This window comes from Hippoglossus stenolepis, chromosome 18 (genome assembly GCF_022539355.2).
Source record: "Hippoglossus stenolepis isolate QCI-W04-F060 chromosome 18, HSTE1.2, whole genome shotgun sequence".
Taxonomy (NCBI): Eukaryota; Metazoa; Chordata; class Actinopteri; order Pleuronectiformes; family Pleuronectidae; genus Hippoglossus; species Hippoglossus stenolepis.
Window position 1 is genome coordinate 15,064,307 of NC_061500.1, and position 20,890 is coordinate 15,085,196.

A 20,890-nucleotide genomic window follows, 5' to 3' on the forward strand; every position below is an offset into this window, starting at 1 on the left:
TGGCCCTAATACTCGAAAGATGAAAGTCGACCAGTCCTACACAATAACCTGCCTCTCCTATAATCCTCTCCATCCACTGCCTCACTCTAAACAGTAGAGATCTGGGTTGGGTCTCCTGCTCACAGCTCTACAGCATGTGATAGTGTTTAGCTTCAGGCTGTGATAATTGCCCATTTCTGATTGAGTCTCCTAATTTCCTCAGAAACTCGGCCACTTGGCAAACATTGACCCTCGCCTGACTATGTCAATTAGAATTCCAGACCAGGCCACGTGGATCCGTAACCGCGCCGCCTGCTCACCCCGTGTTTTTTGATCGTCTTTCCATACACGAGCGAGTAACAGCTATCATTCCCTGTGCCTATCTTTGTAGCGCATCTGGAGAACAGCCAAGGTGTCCATCTGTGGTTTTAATTAATGAGAATGCTGCATTTGAAGAGATTTTCTGCTTTTTTTTTGGTTCTAAAACCGGCAGATGAATGGCTGCCTCTCTTCTTACTCTTAATGAGGCATTAACATCACTGTCAGACTATCACAAGAGAACGCTACCAAGTGTTTAGCGTGGAACATGGCGAACTCTGCAGTCGTACAAAATGAGCTCATACCTCCTCTTCGTCCCGCTGTCTTTTCTCATTCTCTTGCCCATTTAAAACATTTTTTTATCGCTTCTATCATTCCAACTTCACCTCTTTCTGTCCATTTCCAACTCATCACTCTCCAATTTCAGCCCTCAGTTTCCCTATTTTTCAAACAGCAGAACGGTTTCCTAAGCTATCAGCATTTATGTTTCTCTCTTCGATAAAGTGCTCCGGGAAGACGGCAAATATCGGACAGGAAATTGGAATGTCCAGGGGGTGGCTTATCTCACCTGGTTTAACACACAACATACACACACACACACATACACACACGCCTACCTCACTTACAAATGCACACACTGACTCGTATTTAATGATCTCCATACACATGCAGTAGAGGAAGAGAGAAATGCCACTCTGGTGCTTTCACTCTTGTAGGATATTATAAGGGCAGGAGATAGATATCGTTGTGTGTGTGTGTGTGTGTGTGTGTGTGTGTGTGTGTGTGTGTGTGTGTGTGTGTGTGTGTGTGTGTGTGTGTGTGTGTGTGTGTGTGTGTGTGTGTGTGTGTGTGTGTGTGTGTGTGTGTGTGTGCGAAAAACAAGTGAGAAAGCATGAAAAGGATGCAGAACGAGAGAGTAATGTGCTGAGAGCGGGAGTCGGTGACGCTCCCTGGCAGCCTGGGAGCAGTCTCCCCACAGGGCAGAAGACACAGCAGAAGAAGAAGACGGGCAGGGGAACTGGCAGAGGGAGAGAAGGAAAAAGAGAAATGATGAGACAAAGTAGAGATGAAGGGAGGAGGGAAGGAATCCTATACCCCGAACACTCCCCGGTGTGCAGATGTTCAGCCTTGAATATGAAAGACGCAGTGGAGCGCTTAACAGCTCGAGCGCTGACCGCTGTTGTATCTCGTTGTACAGGAATAAAAGTTGCATGTATCTCAGTTTCATAATCATATTTTAATGTTTGCGCAGCATCATGTGTTACGTGTCGATGCTTAGTGTGTGTGTGTGTTTGCTGTGATGACATTGTTAGGCCTCGTAGCCTCAGGTGGTCTCAGGGGGGAGACCTGCAGATGAGGAGCAGCTGGACGTCCAACATGAAATATTCATCTGTGTTAATCCGAGGCTGGACACTAACTGAACACTCCTTATCTACATAGCAAAGCAGAAACACAGCGATGCGTAGGCATGCACACCAGCACTGCACACACAAAAAACAGTGATTACATTATATTTGCATAATATTTTCAAGGTAACATCAATTTAAGCTTTTATTGTGGCAGTTGAGGCCTTTATTAGGTAATTTTAGTCCAGTGTGGATGGGTATTTTGGGCGCAGGTCAGGTAAGGTCACATTAGCTGGGCTATCTACTTGATTTTTTACACTTCACGTGCCTGTAATCGGGGAAAATATCTGACTAGGGTCGGGTTCGGTCTCTGAAAACAGAGTTCCTCGAATTCTGGTATCGCTTGGTTAGTTTTCTCTCTGGCTCAGTCGGGTTTGAATAGAAAATTGTGGCCCGAGCTGTACTCTATCCACTGTACACGTTTCAGTTAGTGTCCTATAAGTGTGAACTTTCCTGCTCAAAGATACTGATAAACAAAACGTTCAGCTGAAGGGCACTACCGACAGTTTCATGGATGCAGCTGTGGGATGAGTAATCTCTATAAACAGATTCTGTTCCAAGATTGTTGGGACCGAAATACTTCTGGTTTCTGTTTCTAGTTTGATCAAACACAGGCTTTGGTGGCCCACAGGTAAACAGTCCGTGTGCAGAGTGACAGATATGCCATTTGCTTAATTTATTTACATTCATACACAGATAGATGTTAATAGAGATTAGCCAAAATGTCTTGATTGCTGTTTTGTGTGGAGACAAGTTTGACTCATGTGGCGAACGGTAGACAGTCATGGCCCCGATATCTGCTTTCTACATTGGAAGCCCCACAATATTGGTCGTTGCCCCTAGAGGCTAATTCTTCATCAAACAACATCCGATGGGCTCCGACTTTGTGTGTCGAGTATTTAGTTACCGAGATCGGCAAAAATAAAAAAAGACAATACTAGTTAGCAGCTAATAGACTCACAAATACACTGCGCATTTCGTTCAGCCCTTTGGTTCACTTTTAGAGACCTTTGTTTATACATTTCAGTTTAGACAATCAGCGCTCTGCAGTTGCAAAGACACCATTTGGACAAATGTAGGCTATACTATGTGTTTGTTTAAATATAACCAAGTGTCTCTGTGCAGTGGTCTGTCACTGTTCTGTGTGCTGACCTGATAATGTCCTCTGTCCTGTGTCGTGTTGCTCTCATCTGCTCTGTGTTTTTCTTGTATCAGAGATAAATCTGACCCTCACTGGCTTCTGCTCCTCTCATCTGATCAACTCCGACCTTGACTGGACACACTGATGAATATCACAGTGGGTCGAAACGTTTGGGCTTTTAGTTTCTTTAGCAACAGCCCAGTGCGTTGGTTACACAGTGCACTAAGCCATCTTGTTGTAATTTTTTTCCAAAACAGTTGGCAGATGTTTTTCCAATGGAAGTTTTTTTCAGATACAAATGAATTAATCAAGATAAAGAAGGCGTGTCTTGTCTTTTCCCATCTTTATTTTAGTCTTTTTAAATAGAAGATATAGTTTTAGTTAAAAATCAGAACGTGTACATGCACATTTTGAGTTCTGTGTTCAATGCTTTTATTAGTGGGGGTCCATGTTTTTTCTTTGTATCATACACAACGTTGCTCATTCCCACCGGTGCTCCCACCCAATTCCACTGATTGCCAATTGGTGGCGGCAACATGCAAAGAAGCATCTCTGTGTGCCAATAGAGCAGTGAAGTGTGTTGGCAAGAACACTTGAATAATCCAGTAGTATGTAATATTCAGTGCTGTTTCTCATCCTCTCTTTTCTCTGCTGCTTTCCTCCCCACAGCATCGTACAAGCAAGAAAAGTTTTGGTTTTGTGTCCACACACATACACAATCACTACCTCTCTCTTTCTCCCCCTCACAGACAGACAAACACACACTACATACTGTCATACCCTGCACCAGCTTCCTTGAAAGCACACACACACACTTACACACACAAACACACCCTTACACACACACACAGACAACTACGTCCTATATCCTATTAGGACAGTAGCCACGCTCCATTTTCCTGTCCATCCAGTCCCTCACTGTGGGATCATGGGAACACTTGTTTGTCTGCATTTAGTTGCTACAGGAGTAGTTTGATGTAACTGATGGTTTGTGATTATGTCTCCTTGTATGCATATCGCTGTGTGTTTTTGTGTGTGTGTGTGAGTGTGTGTGCGCCTGCTTGAGTAACTGCAGCTCTCAGCACTGTGGGCACCGGTGACTCATGCGTCTTTATGGAACGGCTGCTTCAATAACACAGCAGGGAAGCCTTTTTTGCCGTCACTCTCAGACTTCAGCTCTGAATATCAGCAGATGGATAAAATGGCTGAACAGATTTGTTACATCAGTATTTCTCTTCCCGCTCCCTCTGTCTCGCACGTCTCAGACAATCTGCTCAGCATATTCTTCAATTATGTTTGCATTGCAGGGAGCATTATGCTGCACGCTGAGAGATATATGTCCGTCAGGGGCGTAATTACAGGGGTGCACAGAGGATATGCCCCCCCCACACTTTTTCAGAAGGCAGTATTGGACAAATCAATCATGATTCTTGTGCAGGAAAATTATCTTTAATTTGCTGCTTGCTTTCCTCCAGGCTCTAGTTTTATAAGAAACACATATTTTAATATTCATATTGCTTTGAGGTGCAGGAAAGATATCAGGGGCCTATTAGAGGACTTCCCATATCTGTAATGTGGTTTTATTCTGCACGTCTCCCCCTACGATGTAAGTCAATGTAGTGACTATTTTCTATTATAAGCATTTTTTTAAAGACATGAAAGGGACATATCAATCATTGTTAAAGCCAAAGCCCCTTTGAGGATTTATTCTTGCCCTTAGTGTGTGTGCCCCACCTTTGAAATCTAAACTCTACCTCTAATAGTGGGAGAGGCTCAGGGAGGATAATGGATGGACATAATAAAATGTCCAGATTTACACTGACCTACGGTTCTGAGAGAGTAAATAAACATCAGCCATAACCAGTTAGGACTTAATATATTATTAGTCTTTGTTTATGAATACAAATCTAACTGCAATCCATCTATCCATTATCTATATGGCTTATCCTGTAAGGCTCGCATGGGGCTGGAGCCCATCCCCAGTTGACATTAGGTGAGAGGCAGGGTTCAATCTGGACAGGTCGCCAGCGTATCTCAGGGCCATTATATACAGAGACAAACAACCATTCACTCAGCGACATGGACACACATCCCTGATGTCATTTTTGGGTGAAAGTAGCCTTTACATTAGTATCGAAGGGTGTTGATCATGCAAAGCGCTCACAAGGATATCTTCCCTCACTGGGGTCTTGAGTATGTGTTCCATGAACTCTGTGATGTCTTCCCTTGTATTGACAGTTGTAATGTCAAGTTTTCAGAGACCATATAAGTCAGTGAAGCACCAGCGTGTGTGTTTTAAGGAGCTTCCCCTGCCTGTAACCGAATTCAAGAGCCCTTCATACAAACCTCCCTGTCATCTCTCCATAAAGCTGCAGCGATGGGTGCCATGGTAATTGTTGCAGGTGGGGGTGCTAGTTTGTGTGTGTGTGTGTGTGTGTGTGTGCGAGAGAGAGAGAGAGAGAGAGAGAGAGAGAGAGAGAGAGAGAGAGAGAGAGAGAGAGAGAGAGAGAGAGAGAGATCCATACATAAATCCAATAAAGTGATGACATTTAGAGTTATTAAATTCTGTAAACATTCCCCAGGTGGTCTGACTGTAATATCCAACCTTTTTCTATTGCTCTCTCCCTTCTTCTGGGTCCTGTCTCCCCCTCCTCACGTCTCACTCCCTCATTCACTGACAGTCAATCCCAAAGTCTATTAACCCTTCTTAGTCCCTGCCTCTGTCTCTCTTTGACTCTCCTCTCTCTCTGGTGTGTTTATTTCATCCGTCTCTCTCTCTCCGGTGCAGTCCTGCTCCACTATCATTTGTCACGTTGGTCCTCTTATCTGCGTCTCTCAGTTATGTTAGGAGCTGTTGTTTGGAGCCGCAGTTCACTGGTGGATTTACGCTACATTAAGCCCAGTCGAGTGCTCAGAGACTCGCCCCCCCGAATCCTCTCCTCTCCTCTCCCTGCCCTCGCCGCATCATTTCGTGCAACAGCGCCAGTGTTTCTCTTCCTTGACTCTTGTCTCTTTCACATTTGTCATTATTTGCTTGCTCCCAACCCATTTATATTATCGCTCTCTCTCTTTTGGGGAAAATGTCTCCTTTACCAGCTCCTCGTGCTCCTTTTTTCAGTCCCGCTCCTCTAAAGCTGAGGGCCATGCAACATCCCTACAACACGCAATCATGCACACATACAGACGCAATCTTTCTTTTCTTTCCAACTGGTTCATTATGTCTTCACCTAATTCATTCATTCGCTAATTCATACCATAGACTGCATATAAAAAAATATGACACATCTCCACATCCCTGTCTTGTAAAAACTGAATCAAAATGTCCCAGATCCACAGGCTTTTGCGCTTTTGACGTCATGTGGAGCCAGAAGCAGTGCAGTGGTGATCATGGTGAGGAGCGGCTGTATCCAGGTCCCACCGAAAAAATACACTCGACCAATCGCGAGTCAGTCTCAGCTGTCAAGCATGAAGTTTCACCCAGTTTTTATAGCATCAAATCACTATTTAAAACCCAAATTACCAGAAAAATGTACACTTGGACAAACATCGATGCGATAAGGATAAGTGTTACTCAGTGTTTATCCTAATGATTACCAGTGTACACACACACACACACACAGTATATGTGTATGTGTACGCTGTCCAGAGAGGCATCGTACTTAATAGTGACAACAATCAAATGTCTGGTTTATTTTTTTGCTCGTCTGGAGAAACACAACAGCAGTTCTTTCATTATGCTCGCTGCTGCAGTATAATTAGGCCGAGGAAGAGTGCATCCTCCTCCTCCTCCTCTCTTTGGCATCTCTCCTCACTCCATCTCATTTGCAATGTATCAGCATTATTTGGTGAAGATGGATCAGAGCTCTCAGGGTATTAATGTGTTGCACAGAGCAGGTTCCACTTACTACTGTGCATTATTGAGCAACATCCCGTGCACATTCAATGAAGCCATCAATAACATCTCATCTAATGCCTCTAATTTGGTCATGATTACACGACTTCATAGCCTCATCTGTCTCTGTTTCTATATCTCCTAATGAGCATTTTATTAATTCAAGAGTGATGTGGTGTTGTTTTGGTGCTCAGGCAGAGCTGGGTGTTTTTTTCTTTTATATAAAAAAAAAAAACTAATTTGTCAGCCTTTGGTTTCATAAACAGAGTGCTCTTCATTTAGCTCAAGGACAGAGATGGCTATTCAGTTTTAAGATTGTAGCACACAGGCACAAGAGTGTGTTTCTGTTTTACTGTTGTGACAGAGTCCAAACAAGTTCTGTCAATGGGTATCGAAGCTTTATACCCTCAAAGTAGTGCATTACCTAAGATAAAGTAGCTGAGGACACAGCCTTCATGGGCTGTGTAGAGTGGGAAGGCCGAACCCAGATGAGATGGACTGTTCCACGGATGATTCCCGCTATTTGTGTCACCAGCATGTGCCACCTCACCGCTGTTGCCTAGCAACATAGCTAAAGGTGGACACGACGTAAAAACTTTTAGTCGCCCCTGTGTTTTTTAACAGGCACACCGTTAGCTGTTTGGTTGAGTTGAAGCCTGATACATACATTTGAAAGCTTAAGCGTTGGACATCACGTCCCTTTACTGCCGCTATTATCTCTTTGAAAAACAATTACAAAATCACAATGAATTCTGGGATAGGCTGGCCGAGGCTGCTCAGGGTCGAAAGGACGCAATTGCTCTTCAACTGCAGCGATCCCAAGGATGCATCCACTGAATTGAGGATACTCTCTACTCAGTGTTCTGAACGAGGCTTGTTTCAGTTACTGCTTGCGTTCAAACACTCATACAAATAGACCATCATCGTAAACTCAACGAAAATGATCCTCTCATGTACTGGAAAAGTGGATGCTTGTGAAAGTCTGAGGGTCAAAATAGGAAAAACATTTTTGCTTTTGAATTAACTTCAGATGAGAATGTCTATAAGCACCTGGAAACATTTATGATTTTATTTATACTGTCTTAGTCAGTCAATACTTTAGTCAGTGTTACTGCTTTATCTCTAATGTGCTTTATCTCTTATTTAGTCAACTGCCTTGTCTGTTTTTTTTAAATAAAAATAAATACAGTATAATCATTCTATCTGAAAACATTAACTACAAATTGGAGAGTACAGCTCAGAACCAAGGTGAAACTCCCGCTGCTTTAAATTAATTATATGCTGCAATAAAGTTTGATGTATAATTAAGTCAAACTTAAATTGTACCGTCAAAAAAAAAAGGAAAAGAATCCCCTGTTCTTTTTCAAATTGAGCTAATGTGCACATATATTCCAAACAGCTTTAGCTTCACTTCTCAGCAAGTTTATTTTCTGCTTATTATTTTCTTCCTTTATGGAATATGTAGCTCATCCTTACAGTGAATGGGGCAGAATGTGAGCATGATTTTCACACTGTACTTTATTAGACCGGTGTTGGACATTAGTTTCGATGTGTTCCATAATGCTCCTCTGATCACTTTCCTCTCTGTGTAATTTGGAGCAGAATCCTCCTCAGGGCGGTCCGAGTGTTGTTGACACCTGCCCAGCTTGTGGGGTTCGCTGGTGTAGTTGATGTTTAACCCTGCTGGGCCCCTCTGTGCGAGCGGGCACGCGCGGCCAGAGGCTCTCGTCTCTTTCATTCGCTCCCCGGGTAATGAGCTGTAATGGATAGGGCCTCGAGCGTGACAGGAATACCGAGGGCCCCATCAAAGCAGCACCCTGCGCATCCCTTTAAAGAAGAGCTCAGTATACATGCAAACTCTCATTTATTCATTCATCCCTCTCTTTAATCTACTACGGTCACAGACTTTTCATTTATTTATCACGCAGCAGTATTGTAAATATTAGAAACGGCAAAGATTCCCCGACGAATGTTTGGGATTGAATTTAAAGAATATGGGATTTTATGGAATCTATAGGGATTGAGTTAAAATGATTGACAAGAGTCACACACAGACTATTAAAGGAATTATAAAAGGGAAAATAGAACTTTTTGTCCAGAGATAAAAAAGCGTTTGGAAAGGACATCGATAAAAATTGTATATATATCGAAGAAAATCAAGTGCATATGTGAAAGAGTTGAGTGAATGACAGTCCAGATGCTCAATGACTATCACAGAGCCACTAAATTACCATGGTGATGACTCTAGATGCCTTTTCACCACTTTCCCTTCACTAACAGGCCTCTCTGCCACTTTACCACTTATTACCCTGAGTGTGTGTGTGTGTGTGTGTGTGTGTGTGTGTGTGTGTGTGTGTGTGTGTGTGTGTGTGTGTGTGTGTGTGTGTGCGTGTGTGTGTGCGTGTGTGAGTGCGTGCGTGCGTCGTGTGTGCGTGTGCGTGGCAAAAGAGTAGACTTACCATCACCGTATAGCTCACCATCATGATCAGCTGATAATGATCCATAGACTGTGTATAAGCCAAAGAATCTCAATCGCTCCCCGGTGGCTGGCTGCAGTAAATAGGTCATAAACCCTACCTCCCCCATGTGACGTGGACCAAACTATAAAGTCAAAGTTAAATAAAGTACACGTCAAATAATATTTTCTCAAAGCTGTCAGTGATATGTCTGGATCTAGTGAATATATATACTCTCTCCTGGGTGCCATTGTACTCGGTGCTGAAGCGTCATGATTGACAGGACCTCTATACCGTTGCTCTATCCACTGATCCAAACTGCGTCGACGGCAGCATTCATATCGGGGATATTTTGGCTTGGCAAGACGAATCCTCACTGCATCCTTTAACAGGTCCCATGATTTGGAGCAGGGGAGGATTTTCTTTTTACATTTCCAGTCACCATCTGCCTATCCATTATGTTCAGAAAATTAAAAACAGGCAGCCTCTTTTTAGATTTCTGCAGCTTGATCAGCATCATCCGTGCTTCTGTTTCTGGGGACGTGAGCCAGCAGTGAATTGGATTGCTAAATTGCGTATAACAGACGAGCTGGCTCCGCGTCCACCGGCCCTCCTGACTCTGCATCGACTGATCCAAGTCACATCTGGCCTCTATCCTCAGCACCTAATACAAACAGTCTGGCCTTCCTAAACGCTCTTGACTTTACAGTGCAGCCAATTGTTTGTGCAAAGATAAAGGAATCACCTGACGACCTGTCGGACTGTAGTACATCATACGAGCCAGTGCACAACCTGTGTTCACAAGACTTCAGTTACTTATGTATCCCTGATCTTTCAGTCTTGTGGCATGGCCTTCCTGTCGTGTCTGCGATGCTGCATCACTGGAAACCTCCAAAGCGCAAACCTCATTTCACTCCGTTGTCTCGTGACCTGCCTTCTCACATCAATCTCTTTGACTGCATCAACAATTTTACATTTTTTTCTCAACTTCCTAAAGTGCTATTGCTTCTATTTTAAAATAGTATAAATAATAAATTATGAAATGTATTATTAAAAAGTGTGTGAATAAACCTTGGGGTGATAGAACACCTCAGACTTGGTTTCAGGGATCCTGGTGCACTTCATTATCCTTCTCTTGCTCTGCCTTCTCCAGATGCTGCCTCGCCAAGGTCAAACAGTGTCTGTGCTGAGGCTCAGAAACTGTGATATCAGTTTTTAAAAGTAAATACAATGACACAAAGAAACACAATCCCTTCTTAAAACTTCTGTTATAAAGACTTTCCCTCTGTATTCGTCATCTTCTTCATATTTGTATAATTCGTTCTTTGTTTTATTCTTTCAGTCTAATGACATTGTTTTATTTTTTAAAATCAGGGAAATTAAATCTAAATTTAGAGAGGTCCAGATACAGAAAACATCCTCAAGCAAAGGTCTGGACCATCATAATGTCTAACTAGATTTATGATGATTATATATTGAAATATTAGTTATCAACCTCTGTCTGTAGCCAACAACTGACTGTCAAATCAAAGATAAAGTAATAATATTTAAATATTTATTTTCAGTTTTCACATTGAAACTTATTGGGATCATAAGTAAATACTCTAATGACAAATAAATTATCTTTTTTCATGTCAAGTAGAGTCAAGATACTTTTCTTACTTTTCTCTGAGTCACTTCTCACTGTCTGTTATCTCATCTGATCGGTTCTAATCATGGGACATGCCACACTGTCCACAATCATCATAGACACACTCCCAATTTGGTGGTTTATTTATACAGCAAAGATTTTTTCCTTCCTCTGCTGCCCTGCGTCGGTATCGCTGCCCGTCAATTCAGCCCTTCCACCACCCCAGCATCCACCTGAAGGCTCCGACAAAGGAGTTCAGATTTTTCAAACGTGAGTTACCTGACTGAAATTAATTTAGTAGCTTTAACTTATGTTCTATGGATTCTTATAAACCTTATATCACATGTCTAAACAGTAGATCTTCTGCATTTCATGTAATAATATGGATGCAATACCTGTTATGTCATTCTCTTTACTAAACACAGTTTTTTATGCGCTGTTAATGAAATAATAATGCTGCGATATTTATCTGAAACGTCTCAAGCTGAATTAAAGAGAAGAGAGGCACTGCCATGTGGATCATAACAGCAGCACAGCTCTGTTTGTTGCAGTCTGACCTGGTTAGAAATAAACATTGCAGTACCAAGGTGTCGAGCTGTCTGTTCCCCTCTGAGCACAAGTGTCGGGTTGCCCCACAAGTCAGAGGTGCATTTCGGTTCGCACTCACACGCCACTCGCTTGTCATTCTCATGCACAAAACACAAGACGACCAGTGCAAAATTACTCTTTTTGCCACTGACTAGAATCAGTCACAATGTATTAGACGGATTCCCTTAGCGTGATGCAGACCGTTGCATTCTTTACTGATGGCTGTCGTTGCACTGCGTTGCATTCCCACTACACGGGGAATTGTAAATGAAGGGACAAGCACTGGATTGGAGGAGAGATGAGATGGCGCCAGACAGATCTCAGTATCCCTTTAAAAAAAAAAAAAAATAGAGGCTGTGTTCTCTGAGTGCTGTCATCATGAGCTGGATTGTGTCTGGGTCAGACATTCAGCTTTTCATTGTGCTTCAGCTAACTCTCTCAAATAGCTCCCTGCAATCACACTGCACTCTCATCCTGTCCATCCAAATACGCTGCAGCTATTTGATCCATTCAAAGAGTTTAGGCACGCTGTGGTTTGGAAATTGTTTGCATCTTACAATATTGCACATTACAGAAATATCAAAAGTTAAACTGCAGAAATGTCTATTTTAGGCATATGTTGATTTTCTTTCTGAAACTGTAAAAGTGACCTGTAGTAATTGAGTATTTCTGGGATTATTAGATGGAGTCATAATATTATTGAACCGCTGTTATTTTGCTATTGATAACTATTGATATTATGTAATTGCTTAGCCCTAACACACCCCACACTTATTTTCATTGATGGGTTAACTTACACCCAGCTCCAGCTCCTATTCACATCTTTTTTGCAGTTTGGCAATAGTGTCACCAAGGCGGTGTCATAAAGCAGCCCTTTCAAAACTCGCATGATAGTTGTCGTTAAGATTATTGGCAACATAACCTACCGGAGCATCATCCCATTGACTTGATGGAGCCTTGATGCTGGTGGTGGTGGTGGGTAAAGTGGTGATTAAATGTTGGCAACGGCTGCAGGAGCTGGAAGCAGCGTGTTACAGGTGCAGCTAATCGGACTAATAAAAGGGACGGTGATTAGCGGCTGGATGTGTGTGTGTGTGTGTGTGTGTGTGTGTGTGTGTGTGTGTGTGTGTGTAGTGAGAGAGTGCGTGCATGTGTGCATGTGTGTATGTGTTTGTGTGTGTCTGCGTGCGTGAGTGCGTGGAAAGTGAGAGAAGTGGTAGCTTTCAGCTCATCTAATTGGATTAAGTGAACCAGAAAGGAGTCGCTTCTTAGATTTTTTTGAAACCGATGGGGTGATAGATAGAAACGGTACAATCTATGAATGGACCGGAGCCCAGAGGCACTGCTCAGAGGAAGTTATTAATGAAGAAGCATTCCTGATGATACCTTCATTAAGCTGTATTAAAAAGAAAAAAGGTTGATGTTCAAAAGCAGCCACACATAGCGTGCCTCTATTAACAGTGATAAGCATGAGAGGGGTTTGCATCAGGATAAGAAGCCGACCGGTAAAAAGAACGCTTCCTCCGCCGTTGCATGAAAACCTTCACAGACTTCAATTTAAATATGTTTTGACAATTTCTCATAGTGTGCGCCAATCAGGGGATGGAGCCACGCTAGCAAGGTCCCATTGATGCATGCATTCCATCATTCACGTGTCAGTCTCAGCTGTCAGTCATGGCATTTCCTCCCATTTTTACATCATCGAATGATTAACTAAAATCAAACTTACTGGAAAAATTTGCACACAAACATACAACGGTGTGATAATTACTATCTAAAATGACAGAAACCATTTTTTGAGAACTTATTTTACATGTGTTTTGACATTTTAGTTGGGTCAGTGTCCCATACACTAAAGTGGAGGAGACAGGTTTTATGAACTATACTGCAGCCAGCCACCAGGGGGCGATTGAGATTCTTTGGCTTCACTTTTGGGAGCAGTCCTGCCGTTGATCTTTATATACACAGTCTCCTGTATAAACACAAAAATAACAGAAAATTGCAGATATTAAATGTTGTTTTCGCTGAAACACTTTGTTTGTTGTTACATGAATTAGCCACAGCAGGTTTGAGCTAGCTCAGCTACAAGCACTAATAAATCCATGGAGTCACCTTCACTCGACTCCAGAGATTCACACATTTGTTCATTCACTCATATGAGTATATTACGTTGTATATTCTGCAGTAAACTAATCAAAGAAGGCCAAGGTACAAAGTCCACCAACTGCACTGGATCGCACCTGACATCGCTCTCACTGTATGAATAAATAATTCATCAATAACACAAAGCTAGATGATAATAATATTGTTGTCCACTGTTCAAATTAGAGTTACAGATGTTTATTTATCGCATGTTGAGACACCTTTTACCAAACCTGTAAACGTATGATGTTTTGTATAAAGCTTTGTTCATCAGATATACTTAAACCTGAATTTCAAACTGTCAGATTCTAACTGAAACCGAGTGAAATGCCAGTAGTTGTCTGTAGAAATATATAAAGAGGATATGCACACTTAATAACATTTCTTTAGCTGTAAACTTCATAATATTTCTGTTCTATGATGAGATCAATGATATTTCCGACCAAAGATAATTACATCTGTTATTTTAAACCAGCCTTAGCATGCAATGTGCAAAATGTGGGTCTTATTTTCATCATGCAATTTATATCCATTATATAAATAATGAATATTATTTATTCACACAACTCAAAGCCCCCTGACCACTCTATTAAGCCTTCTCTAAATTCTAGCTGGAGGTGAAGTTATATTTGCTGCTGTTATTTTTTCAGTTTCAGGAGGAAACAGGTGGCCAGCAACAAGCCGCTGGGATAGGTTTACTGGTTTTGGTCTTTTAAAAGCTTACAATGCGCCTGTGACCTGTGCTTTTGTTAAAACTGGGTGTGAACTCTGAGCTCAGTATTTGTCCTCCGCACCCTATTGTGTGGACATTTGGTTTATGTGAGTGTGTCTGTGTGTCCAGGAAAATGGGGGTGGATGATGTCATATTTGATGACATCATTGCAGACGTGCAGAAGCTGTGGTGGTGGCTCTGTAAACCAGCCCATAGCTCCACAGCTGCTCTGCCTTATCCGTGTGTGTCCTGCCCCGGCTCGTGCCAGTTCCTGCACCGTGTGAGCTCTAGAAATAACCTCAAACTCAGCCCTATCTCCTCTGCCAGTCCACCAATTCTGGCTCAAATTGAGCATGGCAAAACCCTCCCACCCAAATTCCTGTCTGGAACTACAAGTAGCAGCCCTTTGGCTGGCCCCACCGGCCAAGTCACTTCGTCCAAAGCTGCAGTTCCAGCCTCATATGTATGGTGTGTTTTTTTCTGCCCAGGGCCCAGCATGAGCTAAACCGAGTCAACACTCTGGGCTGATTGCACCCCCCCACCTCCTTACCCCTTGCCTTTGCCTGTGTTGCCAGTGGTGGCAACACAGGCAAGCAATAGTGGCTGACAGGAAAAGCTCCAGAATTGACAGGACAAAGAGCACACAACACACACACCCCCGCTGGAGCCACACAGGGGGGGGCAGGGCCAAGCCGGGCTGCAACCACACACACATACATGTGATTCCCCCCCCTGCGATCCATATGCAGGCTCCTCCCTGCGCAGCGAAACAGAGCTGGGAGGTGCAGTCAATCACTGACGGGGGGAAAAGGGAGGGTTTAGCTGGACTCGGGAAGAGGGAGCAAGTGAGAAAAAGGGGACAAACCTTCATCATTCTCAAATCAGAGGCAGGTTTTCGGGAGCTACCCTTTAATTCATTCATGTCAGAGTGAATGAACACAAGCATAAGAGAGAAGAGTGTGTCCCGTGTCAGAGGCAAGGCAGGAAGTAGGGCATGCTCTGTGCAGGGTGTGCAAGAGAGGGTGGGAGAGAGGGAGCAGCGAGAGGGAGCGAGAGCATTATAGCGCTTATTCTCCACCCCTTGCCTTAAAGCAGAGAGGGAAGGAGTCAGGGAGAGAAGGAGGAAGAGAACCACAAGTGAGGAAGAGAAGAGGCAAGCGGCAGTCTGCATCGGCAGCAGCAGGGGGGGGAAGAAAAAAAATGGAGCTTTGAAATCGCCTCTGCCCTTATCCATCCTTGCCTTTTTTCAATTTTTAATTTCCCTTCCCTCCGGTTCTGGCTCAGCCTCGGTTCCTCTCTCCGCTCGGCTTTGATTGTTCTGTGGAATTCTGACAATGGCTGGTGAGTGTTATCCTGCATTTCACATGTCACTCACCCTCCTTCGTGTTTCAGTTCACGCTGCGAGAGGTGCTTTTTTTTTCTTTCTTTTTGTGCATATCCATGAATAGAGATGTGGACTCGTGTGTGCGTGTAGAGAGGATGCTTCAGTGAGACTGTTTACGCTCCCCTGCCTCTGTGCTGCTGTTCGTACTCCAGCTGTGCTCGTCCCTCGTCTGTCTTTGCTTCCCTCTATCAGTGCCAATGCAAGGGAGGTTGTTCTGCTGAGCACACACACACACACACACACACACACACACACACACACACACACACACACACACACACACACACACACACACACACACACACACACACACACACACACACACACACACACACACACACACACACACTCACATCCTGCGTATATTCAGGATATTCAAGCCATTATTCTGTAATTGCTTTTAGCTCCCAAAGGGCTTTCATTCAGAGTGGCTCATTTATGATGTGTGATTTGTGAATTTACATATAACGCCTGACATAAAAAGGCAGAGGAGTAGTTTGGATTATGTGACTGTTGACCACGTCCTAAATGGCCTGTGTGACAAGAGGGCAGCCAGCTAACACAAATCAGATGACTGGGCCACGCTGTGAGGTCAGCCGCTGATTTTGGCTGTGTGGCATTAACAGTCCCGGTCATATGTTGGAGACAATTAGCAGTTTAAAGATAGGTGGCCGAAGGACAGAGAGTTTGGGGGTCTCAGGAGAGACACAGCTCATTCTATTGTGGACACATTTGAAATAGCTGCACAAGAGAGGAGGGATGAGTGGAAAGGCGACTGTTGTTGGGTGGTGATCCTTTCGTCCAGGCTTAGGAAGTAACTATTTGTAACCTGTTACAGTCTAGATGTAAAATAATCTTACAAAATGGTTCTAAATTGGTCAGCTGTCTCAGATTTGTTTACATTTTCCACATGGGTTATTTAAAAGTATGTCCTCAGGATGATTACATTTGAATTCATCATGCAAAAATCACATGGGTGTAAGATGAGCTCTACATGCTACTGACACGCATTAAGTTAGTCAGCAGCTACACATCAACTCTAATCAAGTTATTCCAGTTAAGCGGAGTTATTCCATTTTCATTTATTTACTCATTAAGATGATGAATAAAACACTGCTGCTCTGAGTCTGCAACTTGTTCCTGCGACATCATGAGGGAAGAGTTCAGTTAAGTAGCTTCCACTTCAACCAAACATTTATTCTCCTCAGAGGTGGCTTCACGGGAGAAAGCCATCTTTGGTTTGGTAAACACATAAATTACTGTTTGGTGGCGTTTAATGTGCTGATATGTTTCAGTGTGAGAGCTCAGCTGGTGGTCCTCTCGATGCTGAGCCCTACAGAAAAAAAACCTTGCTCGACATCTACATATTATGCCACAAGCATTAGCGTCTCTCTGTGTTTGTATGCACTAACAGTGTGGTTCCTCTCCTCAAGCTGGGGTACTGTATCTGCTTGCATGCATGAGTTTTCGGTGCATATTAATGTATGTTGACATACTGTGTGTTGATATGCATATTTTTTTTGCATGTGTGTGTTTTAGTATGATCCAACAATCGTGTTGATTAGTAACCTAGACGGGGGATTTCAGAGTGAGAAAAAGAGGTGTTAGTCATTCTAACAGTCTTGAACATGTAGCTAGAGGAAGGAGGGAGTGATTGTGGGATGGAGATAGGACGAGCAGTGTGAGAAAAGAGAAATAAATAAGAAGAAATCACAAAACATAAGAGAAACGACAGACTTCAGTTGTTTACACTCTGATGTTTAGTGTGCTAGTTTATTTCCGGGTGACTAAAGCTCTTATGTAATCTTCAGGTCGCTGCTGTTAATTCCTGCTTCGGGAACTGGACAATGTAGTACAATCTCATTTTAGGAAATGAAACACTGATGTGTCGTGATGTCGAATACATATCATAATCATCTCCTTGATATGATCGGGGCGGGCAGTGAAAGGCGAGGAGTGGATGCAGAGCTGAGGCTTCGCACGGCGTCCCGCCGCCACTCCTCCCCATCTCTTCACGTCATCCTCTGAGTTCTCTGTCTCTGTGTAATTACTCTGTCAAAGATAATCTCTGTGATGTCCATTGATTTGCTGAGAGCTGATGAAGTGGAGCAGAGGATTTGATCAGACACTTGTACAGGGGAGGGAGGGAGGAGGGCCATGCAGGGCCGCGCCCAGGGGCAACGCGACTGGGGGGTCAAAAGGTCTGACACACTGGTGGTTTAAAAGAAGGGGGAGGGAAGAACCGCCACATTTAAAAACGCATAATGACCGACACTTAGTGATGACCAAGCAAACGTGAACATCCCCAGAAGAGATTTAGAGATATTGCGATGGCCGCATCAAACATACAGCTGGTGAGTATGCACATTTATGTACGGATGTGATACTACGTCTTGAAATTATATTAGTTTCACCCAGATTAAACGGTTTAACCTGAGCCAGGCCATACCAAACCAATTATCCCTGACAGATTGAGATTAAACAGACAGATTCAAATTCAGTTTATATAAATTGTTTTATTTTTTTTTATGCACCGGTATCAGATTGGTACTCGGTATCGGCATATACGCAAAGTTCAGGTATCGGAATCGACAAATGGTATCAAAACATCTCCTGTAACATTCAGGTTGGCCATTTTTTATCCCCCATAAATTGTCATGTTTGCAGCAGTAATAGTTAACTTTCAGAAGTTGTTTCATTTTGTTGGTGCTGTTGCTTTCGTATTGCATTAATACCGCCCCTTCTTCCTGTGAATTTATTTTGGAAGAGGAGATTATAAATGAAATCAAGTTTGAATCCACCAGTTACATTTAACTGATCAGGATTTAAACACTTGTAGGGGATTGCTGGACTTTCTTGGAAAAACCAAACAAGCATGTTTTAGTTAAAAATTGTCAATTTGAAAAGGATTTAGAGGCAAATTCAAATGAAGCCCATGGATGAGAGGACGAGAGAATGACTCGCTGTACATAACAATGTCTAATTCCAGAGGGCTTGTATTCAGTGAGTTGAATGCTTTAAAAAATTTGTGATGCGTGTCAGCAAATTGAAGGTTAGACTGTTGACTTTGGTCGAGCTCGCCATCGAGAATGAAAGAGGGCTGCGTCGAAGGCATGCATTACCATTATTCCAGATCTCCATATAGCTGGCCTGGGAGAGGATGAAAGAGGAAGCATATGTTCATGATGGGGCAGAGTTGTGTGTTGTCAATAATTGAATCACTCATTCGCTCTCTCGCGCCCCGAAGGCTAGAGCGCCGAGTCAATAGGAACAACAGGGGAGGAGAGCTCTCAAGTATCAGGCCTACAAGTCTCTGTCCTCTCGGCTCTCAGTCTCTTTGTCTCTATGTCTTTATGTGTTTCTTGTACACAAACAAACACACAGGAGATGTGAAGTCACTCTACCCCATCTCTTCACGTCAGTACTTTTCAAATTAAAATGGAGGGTAAGCTATAGGGGATGAGTTAATGGATGGAGGAAGGGGCCTCTTGCATTCCACATCTCTTCCTGGACCTACTTAAGAGAAGACATTTGTCTTAGCATTAGCTCAAACTTTTAACAGCTATTGACTGGGCGCCTCCCTGACCAGATCTGGATAGTGACGTACATGATGTTAGGGATTTGGGGACTCACAGAAGACATTGAAGGTGGGGAGTCGATATTGTGCGCACTCCTGTTTCACTCAGTGACTGCTGTTGACTTAGAAGTACAATTTACTTCTGTTTCAGTAACTTTTGCTTACACCGTGTGTCTCAAGAAAATCACTGAACCTATTCTTTAAAATTAAGGGGCGGTAAAACCCGTTGACATGCAAGCCACTTTACTTTGGTGATCTACCAGGAAGAATGACAGGAAATGAAAGATACCTCCAGAAAATATGACCTGTTGCAGCAAAAAAATGTATGTGTAAATGTTACAAACTGATCTACTTGCAGTTGATAATTGTGTTGAAAGCGTCATAGAGGCTCGCGAGATGGAAAGATTGAGAAATGAATCTTAAATTGCATGTATCAAACAGATGACGTATTTGTCAGAATAAAGGGGCATTTATGTTGCCTTTATCAATGAAAAGAGATAGGTTCGCTTTCATTTAATGATGTAACTGTCACTGCCCACATACTTACATTGCCCTTTAAATTGGAATGGTTGTCAAGTAATGCATCCAATAGAGGGCAGCGGAGACGCGAAAAGTTTCTGACAACTACAAAAATAGCGACGGTGGAAGAGGTTTTGATAATATACCTCTTCAGAACAAAGGGCTCCCACACAGTCCTCTACTTTTCCTTCAGCAGGTTCCAACTCACATTTAATACCTGTTCCTTGCCTGTAGTTACTTACCAAGTCTCTACGTAAAAAGTTCTGCCATTGTTGAAATGTCTTCCTCATGTCTTGTAGTCGTTTTGCTTGAACTATTGGTTACACTGCCCCCTACTATTTCTGATGGTACTGCTCCGTTTATGTCTGTTTTGTCCATATGCGTACGTTTTCAGAAGATGTGCAAAAATATGGAGGAATTTAATGCAGACAGAATGGCTCCTGCTGGTTCTCTATACGTATGTAACATTGAGCATAAATGAGCCTTAAGAAACATGGCAGGTGACCTCTCTCCTTGTCTTCACTCTTTAAAATACCTTTTGTCTTCTTTTTACTACATTTTGCGCAGAGTTAACATGACTTTGATACAAAATTCCTTGTGACGTTGCCCCCAACGCCCTCATACAACCAGAGATATTAAAGTGATAATCACCTTGATATAAATTTATAATGGTTGACAAACTCACTTCATTTGCATTATATATAGTATCATATTGCCCAGTCAGGGGAGAGATGACACTTTCAAATTTACCAGCAGAAATGTCAAATGAAACTTAATCTTTTGTAACCCAGATTTACTGCAGTGTTATAAACAATTATTCGTCCTGCTCTTCTCTTGGTAATCACCCTCCTTGCTGTCGTATTCATATTCTCTCTAGATGAGTCATTGGAGTGTTGATTTGATATCGAGTTGCTCTTCTCCCCGTCGTTATTTTTTTTCCTCCCTCTATCAACATCTCCTTGTCCAACATGTCTCACCCTCTCTCCATCCGCCACCCACCTCTCTGCGATGCGAGCTTGTGGAAGCTTGCCTGGAATGTATTTTCCTCCGCTTGCCTCCCTGTCTCTTCGTCTTTACCTCTGCGCAACCAGGTGGTGCTCTGCTAAACAGGGTTAGCTGTTAGCAGGGGAATAACTTCTCAGAGGC

At 42.9% G+C, this 20,890-nt stretch overlaps 1 protein-coding gene across 10 annotated transcripts in view; it reads left to right on the top strand.

The window, feature by feature from the left end:
- dab2ipb (DAB2 interacting protein b) overlaps positions 1 to 20,890 on the top strand; it is a 143,601-nt gene that overhangs the window by 67,141 nt on the left and 55,570 nt on the right. Inside the window, exon 1 of one of the 10 annotated variants that reach the window (XM_035184053.2) lies at positions 10,965 to 11,092. The exons of 8 other annotated variants lie outside the window; for them this stretch is intronic. The gene's annotated coding sequence lies outside the window, so the exon portion shown is untranslated. Of the gene's footprint in view, positions 1 to 10,964; positions 11,093 to 14,431; positions 15,606 to 20,890 lie in introns of those variants that run through there. One more of the 10 variants, XM_035184051.2, reaches the window with a different exon arrangement.